Source organism: Mercenaria mercenaria, chromosome 16 (genome assembly GCF_021730395.1).
Source record: "Mercenaria mercenaria strain notata chromosome 16, MADL_Memer_1, whole genome shotgun sequence".
In the NCBI taxonomy this organism is placed as follows: domain Eukaryota; kingdom Metazoa; phylum Mollusca; class Bivalvia; order Venerida; family Veneridae; genus Mercenaria; species Mercenaria mercenaria.
The window spans coordinates 38,886,151-38,898,511 of NC_069376.1; positions in this window are offsets into that span (position 1 = coordinate 38,886,151).

Below are 12,361 nucleotides of genomic sequence, written 5' to 3' on the forward strand. Positions count from 1 at the left end.
GCAATTTAGAATATTACCGATTTATTCCACCATGTAAAAAAAAAAAAAACAGGTAATAAAAGGAGACATAATAACTGGTCAATTATTTTGTCGTGTGATATAATCTATAACGATTATAATGAATTTTTAAAACGAACTATTTCAAATGCAACCAGTCATAACAATGATACTGATTCCGTGTGATTATTACGGATATTGACTATCCAAGAAATTAAAAGAAATAGATCATTTTAGGTGTTAGCCCTGTTAGTACATTTATGTTTTATTAAATTATCAGAAACTTAAAAGATAAAAGTTGAGGGTAGACTTCCCTGATGCACAGAACAACCCAAACATAGCCTTACAAAGTAGGCCCACTAAAAGAAAAAATATTGTCTATAGGTTCCTTCCAAAATCCAACATTTTAATTATATGCAAAATACAGAAAAAGTAGAGGTGTAAGGAGAGGATCGTGTTTTGAGGGAAGAGTGGAGCAAGGGTGACTATTCAAAAGGGAAAGCCAAGTTCCTTAAACGCAGTTTCCCTACAACGTAAACCAAAACAGCAAAAACACCCACGTACAAAAAACAAACATACACATACAACTAAAACACAAAGATAAACAAACAGACAAGTAAAAATAAAACAACACTGTTGCGCACCTCCCAAGACACATACACACGCACGCACTCATGCACGTAAGGAGAAAATCAGCAGTCGGGAACCGCCTAAGGACGGCCGACGGCCAGAATTATGGTGGCCACGATAAATTACTTACAGTAAAATGAGAGGGGGCAATTGGGGTAGTAAGGAGAAAGAGGAAAGAAACGCCAACAACAAACAAGACAATATACGCAGCACTAAAAACGAGACGGACAGAAAACAAATACTGACTGACCGTTCCAAGATGGTGCCGCTATTTTAAATAAGGTAATTAACACGAATGCACAATATGTCACTGTAGTCAGAGTGACATTATCATTGATAGCTTTTACTTTATAACGAATCCATGCGATCTTTTCATTCACTACAAGAAATATATATTCAATTCTATATTTCCTACCATTTCACATTGATGTAACTTGTGGTTATTATAATTAACAGGAGCTTGTTTTTCACCGTATGGTGTCTGATAATTATAACATGACTGACTGTGTAAATGTTGAAATCTGCTCAACCCGAGTCTAGAGGGCGTGGACGGTAGCTTGCATTACATTTTCCTTCATCGATCGGTAACAGGCTCAATTAAACCGAGCCTGAAACATTTTCGTTTATGTCTTGTTGGGCGACCTTTGGTTTTCCACTTTTTTCTATTTTTGTAGTATTCCGCTAGTTTTATGAGAGCATTTAATATCAAAGAGTACTAGAAGGTTCATTCAATGATATTACAGTTGCACATGTATCAGGTATATTAAGCTGTACATTGTTTCTTGAGAAAGATATGTAGAACACATCAGAGCATTTTTGAGATTTAAATCTTTTTTCCAAAAGGCTAATTTTGTGGCACTTTTTTATTGACTGTCATCTTGGATTATGATAACACATAAGCATAAGTATATCATGCTTTAATCTATGTAGACGCATTTCTGTCCTCATATTATTTATTTATAATGTCGCTTCAAATACTGATGAACCCATTTTAAGCGAAATACTAATTAAACAGAATAAATATAAAACAATATGAAGCACCTCAATAATATTTCGAAAGAGCTTTTAAATGTGATTTCAAAGAGACAAAAATGTACACGAGTATCTATGTGGCAACAGTTAAGATATTTTTATTTATATTCTTTTATCACTTTCTACTGTCTTTCCTGAGTCCCATTGAAGTTCTGATTAGGTAAAAATATACATGTTAGATGTTTGGTTACGGTACTACAAAAATAATTGGGTCTGAATGCAATCTACGTAACATATTGTTACTTTCGTCTCGCTACCGGTGAGATTGTTACAATCTAGAAACACCACTCATGTCTAAACTCATAAGGAAGCTACTTTCATAGGTTGTTAGATTCCTGATAAAACACCAGTTGTATTCTATATACTTTGCCGTGTGATGAAAAGATAAAATCGATTACTTATCAATAACAAATTGAATGAAAATACTGGTACCCTACTAGGCCCATGCTATGTATCAATGTCCTCGTTTAAACGTATCGTTCGATAATGAGGTAAACGGGCAACATTTTGAAACAAATTCCGTGTGAGTTGACCTGTTCCCAAATTCTATATTCAGTTTTATAAAATAAAACTTAAATTAAGACATACCTGGAATTTTCAGAAGCTCTGAGATGACAAGTGCGCGTTCTTTTTTTTATCTCGTGTAAATGAGATAGTGTCTCGTTTCCAAGCGCTAAGTATCTCTTGGTCACGATATACAATTTCGTTCCCACAGGTTTGTATCTCGTGGCCACGAGAAAGAAAGCACGAAAAGAAAAGAAAAGAAAGAAAAAACCCGCATGTTTTTCACTTTGGAGGTTGCGTAAAAAGTATTATCTAATGCCGTTGCTAAGATTACAAAATAGTAATCGCAGAACTTGCGTCCGATTTGTAACATTAATTGTTATTGGTGAATGAAAAATGCAATCTCTGCGTGATTATAGATTAAGACAACGGGAGTTACTTAAAAACATAGCTAGGGTTAAGGGTCAAGATGATGTGCTTTAGTTTAAACAATATTTTTATTCAAATAAGCATAACATGATACAACATTTCTACAAATGAAATAAGGATTATGAAAAAAGTTACAATGTCACTTATCGTGTTCTTCTCCTAAATGCTCTGCTTTGTGACTGGCAGCTATCACTGTGGTGCATAGCTTGGTAAGTTATGCTTCGGTCTTTGGTATGAGAAAAAGTTTATCTACCTGATGTCTTTCCTTGGTTGTTAGCTGCCGGTTCGGCAATATAACGGCAATTCAAGTATTCTGTCATTACGTTTCCGGAAAACGAAATTTAAAGGGAGCCAGCCGAGTGGTTAAGGTCGCTGACTTCGAATCACTTTGCCCCGCACCGATATGGGTTCGAGCCTGACACGGGACGTTAAATTCTTCATGTGAGGAAGCCATCCAACTTACGGAAGGCCGGTGGTCCTACCAAGGTGTCCCCAGCCCTTTATGAAATAGTATACGGAAGGGAACCTGGGTATTCCTCCACTATCATAGCTGAAAAATCGTCATATGACCTACAATTTTGTCGTGCGACGTTAAACCCTTCAAAAACATAAAAAAAACAAAATTTGGTGACAAAAGTGTTATATGTTAGATATAAAGACTTCGCTTTGTAGAGGGGAAAACTGCGCATTTTGACATTCAAGCATGGTATCACTGAACCACTCGAACACTCCAGTCGAACAAATTCCTTTTATCCAAGTGTCAAACATTTGTATCAGTTATGTAATATGTTAAATACAAAAGAAAATTTGTGTACAAGAATTAATTTGTCATGTAACTTTCTTGAGTTTTTTGTTCTTATACTGGAATGCCAATTTGAAATTGGCCATACATTATTATTTTTAACACGGGTATGGAATTGCTGAAATTTATAGAGTATATATTGAAGCATATCTATGTAAAATTTGAAAAAGTAACGTCCGTATTGAACATTTCTAGGAAACGTCCTTAAGAATGTCCCAATATCTCATAATGTGGAGCGATGTTGAATGAGATAATACCTTATAAGACAAAATCGAATATATGAAACTATAAAATTGCAAAGGAAATCAGAAAGGTAGACAGAATTTTAAATCTGCAATTCTGTATGATCATTGACAACACATCAAACTCACTATAAATTTTAAAAATGTAGACATTTAAATTTCTAATACATTTACAACTTGAATCGCGTAAAATTGAATAATCGGTAGTCAAATCCAAACATTGTTCTTGGCCGCAGAGCCGTATCAAGGTGATTAATACTATATAATATATGACTTTGTAGAAATTTCAAATTTTAAACGTCAGAAAATAGCAACGGTATGCAATTTATTTCGAAATATTACAGGAGTATATTTATGTTATCGCTGCTGCATACCGTAGCCTCTCCTGTTCAAACAGTTTATGGTTTTTTTTTTCAATGATTTTTCAAGTGTTTCACTATGCGTTAGGTAAGACCAACATTAAGGCTTTCAACTGGCCATAAACTTTTTTTCTCTTGTCAGCCAACAAAATAGTTTTTTGTTTGTTTGTTTTGGGTTTAACGCCGTTTTTCAACAGTATTTCAGTCATGTAACGGCGGGCAGTTAACCTAACCAGTGTTCCTGGGTTCTGTACCAGTACAAACCTGTTCTCCGCAAGTAACTGCCAACTTCCCCACATGAATTATCAGAGGTGGAGGACTAATGATTTCAGACACAATGTCGTTTATCAAATAGTCACGGAGAACATACGCCCCGCCCGAGGATCGAACTCGCGACCCCGCGATCCGTAGACCAACGCTCTTACCTACTGAGCTAAGCGGGCGGGCTGCCAACAAAATAGAGATAGACCCTAAAATTTTCGATAATAGTAATACATTAAATAAAGTCTAGAAATTGATTTCCAAGTCTTTGAAATAACCAAAAATGATTTCACAAATGTGAAGTTTATGATAGTTTTGTTAATATCAATAACAGAAGTTTTAATTTTTAATTTAAAGTTGTGATCCACAAGAATGACAACTCTTGCCTTGGGCTAGTACTTATAAGCAGAGATATCTATTAGTTTACTTCCCTTGCAATTTCACATTTGAGTGGAAAATGAAAACTCTTTTAGACACAATATCATACTTTTTTGCACAACAAAAACATTTAGGATTTATTCATTTGTGTTTGATTTACCCCTCAAAACATGGTTCCTATGATTCTGTCAACTAAAATTTGGTAAAAAATTAACTTTTAACACGCAAATAATAAAATGAAGTACCAGTAAGTAAATAATAGTGCAGATAATACAGTTTTGCTTGTATCAAAATGTCACAATAGAAGCACTTTTATAATACAGAACACCTGGTAGGATTAGTAAAGGTGCAATTATATTGATCTCTATTTCCTATGCCTAAACAAAATGCTCTCAATATAATTATTTTGTCGATTTAGTATCACGATAAATGCTTTGTGAAATTCTATTAATTCAAATACTTAAAGTTTGTATCCTTTCAATTATTTGAAATATATGTTAACCTTTTAATTTATGGAACGGTATTTTTTAAATCTAAACAGATCATATAAAAACTAATTACAGAGCTTACGGACAAAGAAGGATATGTCACCAAATGGAATAAAATACTCTACAAATTATCAGTTTTTATAGGGTTTCAGCTAGTAGTAACTGCCCATACCTTAAGGTTTACTGAATTTAAGGATAAAATGGTGTAATAGCCATATTTCGTATCTTGTAACTGGATGGTAATATCTAAATGAAATTTGGTCACTTTAAAGACATTCAAAATTAAAAATGTTTCACCAAGAGATTTTTCGAATTTTATCATTTTTTGGGGAGATAATCGGTATTGAAGTTAACATTGATGCCTATGGGAAATATATAATTTCTCTGATTACGAGAATCTGAACTTGAATTTCGAGAAACTTTTGCGGTAGAAAGCTGCATTATATGATTCTGATACAAATATCAAAAAGAAATCTAAAATTCCCCGTAGGGAAAAAGGAGAAAATCATTTTTTCTAGTTTTCAGGGGAGATAATTCATGAAACCCTAAAATTATCAGGGGAGGTAAGGTAAAGGAAGTTTTTGAGAACTTCTGTCACTATATATTTTGTCAATATGCACCTTATTTCTATCGTTTGACATTTTTAAAGCTTACATTATCAAGTTGTATGTACGCTTTTGGTGAAATTGAGGCCTATTACACCATGTTATCCTTAATAGACTATGTCATGCCTGTGGAAACCATGCCATAGAACGTTGGGGATGTCGTTAACAAACTGCGAACTATATATGGTAATGGAAATTTTCCATCTGTATTTGGTAAAGTAATAAAACGTTTCATTAGAATAAAGCTCAAACTATTTTAAGACACACCGAATATTTAGAGTTCAACCCTTTTACAGTTTTAACGCTTTCCTGTTTGGTAATGACTGACAGAAAATGCGGACTTTATAAAAGGTAGTTCTTAAATTCCACCGGAAACTAGCTGCTTTGATATATAATATCCAGAAAGCGTTAGGTTATTGTCCATTAAAATTGAAAAGTGTATACAAAATGTGTCAAATTCCTTCGACACGGATTCCTGAAACAATGTATACTGTATAACACGCAGTCATATCTTTGAGCAAAGCTTTTCGTCTTCACCCTTTCCTATTATCCTTTGTTCAAAAAGTTGATGAAATGCAGTACATTTCATTTTCGTTGGTGATCTATATCATTTTGAAGGCATAAGCTTTATGATCACTTTTTTTCAGACATGTGTATAGGTTTATATACTCTATGAATATTTTGCTGATGAAACTTTACAAAGCGTTGTACTTCACGTTTAGAAGCAACGGGTGTTGTGCTCTTGTATTTAAGTAGTGCAAGTACAAGTAGGTTATAGAACAATTTTTTTCAGTAACATAAGCACGAAGAAAGGCAAAATGCCAAAAGCAATCTCTTGATTATATGTTGCTCATTTCGCAGGTTGAAGATAAGGTTGAAGGGGACATTGAATCAAATAATTCATTCACCATTTATTCGTTTATTCTTTATATACTGCACTAAATATACAATATTAATGATTTATAGGTGTTACTGTTTGAGTAACGTAGCTAGATAATTGATAAATGAAACACTTTATATATGAAAACAATACAAACACAAGAAAGCATTTTATCAAGGTTATAATCGTTTTCGAAAAAGATTGGTACCGGCAAACTCTTTATGTAAGACGAATGAATTTCGTTTGCACTATTTGCAAACTTTGCTTGCTATTTCAACAAGATTACTTGCAAAGGCAAGATTTTGTTAGAGGAGTATGCTTTTTGTACGAAAACTGTGGCAAACGTACACTTGTAGGCCTCACTTTCTCACGTATTTCATTAAAAAACTTACTTCTTAATAGTTAGTATAAATTAAATAAGCCAGTTGATGATTTAAATAATCCAGTTGGTGGTTTTAGGTTATAGGACATTAGCAATTTAAAATATACCAGTGTCACCTCTGAAAGCTATAAATGGGCAAAATTTTGTGTGTAAATGTGCATTTAAAAAATAAACCCAAAACATCCAAAATGGGATGGCTTTTTTTTCAAATTTGTAGCACAATTGCAACGAGTATGTTCATTTTCTTTCAAAATATGACCAAACAAGCCCATTTATATCAATATCTGGACACCTCTTTATTTTGCCAACATTTTCACATAGGTCACATGCACCTAAATAGTATTCCCTCTATATTCTATATATATTTTACAAAGAGCTGCCAAACATTTATTTATTTTAAATATTTTGTTGGGTTTAACGTCACACCAACATAATTATAGGTCATATGGCGACTTTCAAGCTTTGATGGTGGAGGAAGACCCCAGGCCCCCCTCCGTGCATTACTTCATCACGAGCGGGCACCTGGGTCACCGACCACCGGCCACCAACCTTCAGTAAGCCAGCTGGATGGTTTCCACACATGAAGAATTCAACGCCTGGAGTGACGCTCGAACCAATATCGACGAGGGGCAAGTGATTTGAAGTCAGTGACCTTAACCAGAGCTGCAACACATTTATTTATTTTATTTATTTTGTTTTGTTTAACGTCTCACCGACACAATTATAGGTCATGCTGCGACTTTTCAGATTCGATTGTGGAGGAAGACCCCTGGTGCCCCTTCGTGCATTATTTCATCACGAGCGGGCACCTGGGTAGAACCACCTCTATAAGCCAGCTGGATGGCTTCCTCACATGAAGAATTCAACGCCCCGAGTGAGGCTCGAACCAATGAGTGGCAAGTGAAGTCAGCGACCTTAAACACTCGGCTACGGAGGCCCCAGTCAAGCATAGCTAGACACATTTCAGAGAATAATCCTTACCTCATTTTAAAGAATTATGATAAAACTGACATAAAATGAAGAGAAACATAGGGATCATATATCTTCTAAGAGAGATTTCTCTCGTCACATTTGCTTACTGTCGAATTACATCAAAATCACACTGCTGTTACCTGGAAGTACTGCTAATACTGAAATTGATTTTCACTTCACCAAATATAGCCTCCTTTCCATTTTTCTACCAAAATGTCAAAAATACATCCACAATGAAATTTTAACAAAATGCAGCTTTAATTTAGACCTTAATGGCCATGCCAAATAAAACAAATGTGTTCGAAAACCTGTCCGCCATTACGCGAGTAGATCAGATGCCTCCCTAACTGGTTTCTTTACGTTAATTAGGCCTTATAAAATACTGATGTGATTCAATAAGACATTTAACTATATTATAGATGTTTGCTGCTTTTACATTAATTCATGATGCACATTTGAAGGTATATCCCTTTTATTTCATTGACTGCAGCCCCTTTTTAAAGGCTGATTAATCAGTGTATTTATCATTAACATTCCTGCAAGAAACTTGACAAGGACAAACACCTTGTAATTGTTAAATGAGAAATGAGCAGTTTATATTTCAAAATACTTTTATTTAAAACATATATTGGGACATATGTAGTAGGGTAGAGTATAATGGTACACTTACATTTCTTGCTGTTGATAGCGACGTGGTAGTGTTCGCCTTAGGTGTAAGAGGTCCCGATTTCGATTCCCGGTCAGGGCTGAAGTGTTTTAAGTCTGTTACATTTGACACCCAACGTAAATAACTCATGAGTAGATAAAATTGAACAACTTGAAACGTCAAACAGAGGTTCAAACTCCTGAAATTCGGGAACGAAATTTAAAATGGAGGTAGTAGTATGGTACAGTATAAGGGTGCACTTATACTTCCTTGCTATTAAGCTAGTTTTATAGCGACGTTGTAGAGAGTCCGCCTTGTGAGAGGTCCCGGGTCCGATTATAAAAGATAATAATAAATAGAAAGTTGAAATTCAAGTATTAATCACTAAAAATCATGCTACTTTAAGAAAGAGACCGCTTCGAATGGGTGAGGTCATGGGTTCGCTCCCTCCCTGGCCGCGTCATACCAAACACGTAAAAAATGGTACTAGTAGCTTACTGGTATAACGTTCAGCATTAAGAGGATAGCATTAGGACTGGTCAGTCTGGTGTCAGTGCGCTCACTGCAACATGTAGACCCTGTTGTTCATATGACTGAAAATGTGTTGCAAAACACGCTTAAACCACACCCACACACACACACACACACACACACACACACACACACACACACTGTAAAACAAAAGAAAGAAAGAACGAAAGAAGGAAACAGGAAAGGACAGAGGATGAACTTATTTGGATGGAAAAGTGTTGATTGTTACCTCCTTTTCAAAACACGACAAACCTTCTGCGTTTTGTAATTTTCTATGTCTCTCCTTTAAAGAAATTCAACGACCTACTGTCTTGAAATAGTTATGAAATAAAAAGCATGGAAAGTGTCAACATTTAAAGTAAGCTTTACACCAAAAAAAAAAAAATTGGGAATAAAATATCTTGTTAAAATATTTATTTATACGAGAAAGTCGTGCCTATTGTTTTTATGACTTTAGCCCTGAAGCGAAAGAAAATAAAGCAATCAAACAAACAAAAAGAAAAAGAAAGATAAAAACAGAAATTAAATCAGGTCCCTGTGTCCTTTACCGACCCCAAGATTGATAGAGATCTACCTTCTGTTTACATTTGAAAGTCGTAGCTGTTTTATATAATGACTCGGAGTCTATCAGTTTTTAGGTCATTGTGACCCTGACCTTTGAATTATTAACCCTAAAAACATAAGAAGTTACACTGTCATTATGTTTTACGCTTTATTTTCTTGCCTTAGAAAGTTCAGAAATGTAAAACAAGACCAGAATTTGATCTTTGATCTACATACCCCAGATTTAGAGACATCTAGTAGTACTGAATCTGAAAGATTTAGCTGTTAAGCTTAATGACATAGAGTCTGGAAACCATTGTCAATTTCCAGGTCTCTTTGACCTTGACATTTGACCTACTGAAGCCACAAAAATAGGTAGCTTCCTCAAATGGAGGTTAGGCATTACCTTAAGTTTGAAAGTTTGAGCCATTATTCAGTAATGCGTGTGTCTGCGTCAATTTTCCACTTACATGATAACTGTGCGCCGTAACTTTGATGAACTTTTTCTCTAGTTTATTTTGCCCTATTTTGATCAAGCTTTACACTAATTTGCAGAGAAAATAACACTATTTTAGGTGTGTTGGTGTGTGTTGTTGTTGGGATGGGGGGGGGGGGGGGGGGGGAGGGTTGGGGGGGTGGCTTTTTCAATTTTTTTATAATAATAAGTATTTCAATACCTTTCAAAATCCGACCAAAAAAGATCATTTATACCCATTTATGTTTGCCTATTTTTCATTGGTCACTCAAACCAAAATAGTATTCCCTTTATATTCTATATAAAAGGACAACTTTAAGCTGCTTCACCAAGATAGACTCTTTCAAGGGAAAGAGAGAGGGAGGGACGGAGGGAGGGAGGGAGGGAGGGAGAGAGAGAGAGAGAGAGAGAGAGAGAGAGAGAGCTTTTTCTTAAAGAGTAGTAATATTACCCACATCAGTTTTAACTTCGTTTATTCGCAACATACTGAGTCCTATTTCTACAATTTTGTTTGCCTTTCAAAATTCACACTCTCGTGAACTGGTTCCAGATAATATTAAATAGAACGTCACGACTGAAATTGTTTTACAAAAATTAATTCTAATTACAACAGACACCTGTATGGTTATGCAAAGAAAAACGTTTTGACTGATTAACCTTTAGCCTGCTAGCAACAAGTGATTCTGCTTTTGCGACCAGTGCAGACCAAGATGAGCCTGCACATCCGTGCAGACTAACCTTGGTCTGCACTGTTCGCTATTCAGTCAGTAAATTTTCAGTGAACACCCCTTCGAATAATAAGTGGTACTGCCCAAATTGAATGATGGACTAGTCCATTGTAGAAATTTAGCAGGCTAAACTTTAACTGAACGCACATTTTATACTAGCCACTAGACTAATAATAACAAAATTTCACAAAATGACCCATTTTTGTATTTTTTATTTCATTTATATAGTAGTGACAAATGTCAGGGATTAAATTAACATTCTAATTTAGCAGCTAACGCAGATATGGATTATTTTGTTCACCTGTGCACTCAGTTCATTTTTTTCAGTGATCCGTAGATGTTTCTCGTCATGTACTAGATTTTCCCTATTTTGAGACCTTTAGCTTGTTTTGATGTATTTTTCATTTATCAGTGATGAAAATAATATACATTCAAAATATTTTTGCCGCGTTAAATTGAGCACTTATATTATATATTGTCAGCACAATGCGTCTTGCTTGTCTGCTAAGGAATAATTGTTGGGTACATTGCATGAACCAGTATGTTAACAGTATATTCAGCTCTATGTAATGTAACAAAATAATTTATGTTTTGAAAAATAAGGTCAATGTTATGAGGGAATCGATTCGTAACTCCGGCCAAATAATTTAGTTTTCAATTTCTAGATTGTTCCATCTGGTGTCAGTCTCTGAGGGTTTATGTTTGATTAACTTTAAATTGGTACGTGAATTATAATAATAACAGGTACATAAAATGAATTTACATAAGAACTAAAAAAAAACAGATAAATGAATTACCAGAATTAAGACGCCTCAATGTTTGAAATTTTATTTTACTTTCTAATTCATTAACTGTGAAGGCTCACACAAACGAGCTAATTTAGTGCAATTAAGGTATTATTTAAGAAATAATGTGTTATAGATAGAGTTTATGAAGTGGATTTTTCGTGAAAAGAAACCGATAGGAAGGGAAGCGGACTCTATCTGACATAGTGTGAAATCTACGTTTGACCAGTCAGTCGTGTCTGATTCTCCCCCTAACTTTAATCAACAAAATGTGTCGGCTTCCTTTGAAATGCGATGAAGCCACATTTTTTTAAAAATAACTCGCTCTGAGTGGTCAAAAAAGTAGGTTGCACACTATAATCCAATAGACTAAGTGTTTGTGTTGTTAAATAGAACCATAGTTTGGAGTCCAGATGAGAAGAAATTATATTTTGACGAAACATCCGCAAGACGAACAATGATTTTATGTAAAAACTAAAAACTGATTGAGATATGTGAGTTTGAATCTAATCCGATATCATGGAATTTATCTACATCACTGACGATATCCAGCAAATATTAGCCCATTTTTTCTCGCATTCATTTACAGGGCGCTGCTATGACGTTTGATCTCTGACGTAATAATTATGACATGAACGTCACGTGTTTAATAGGAAAACAAATCGGATCGTGTTAGAATAGCGATAAACCTA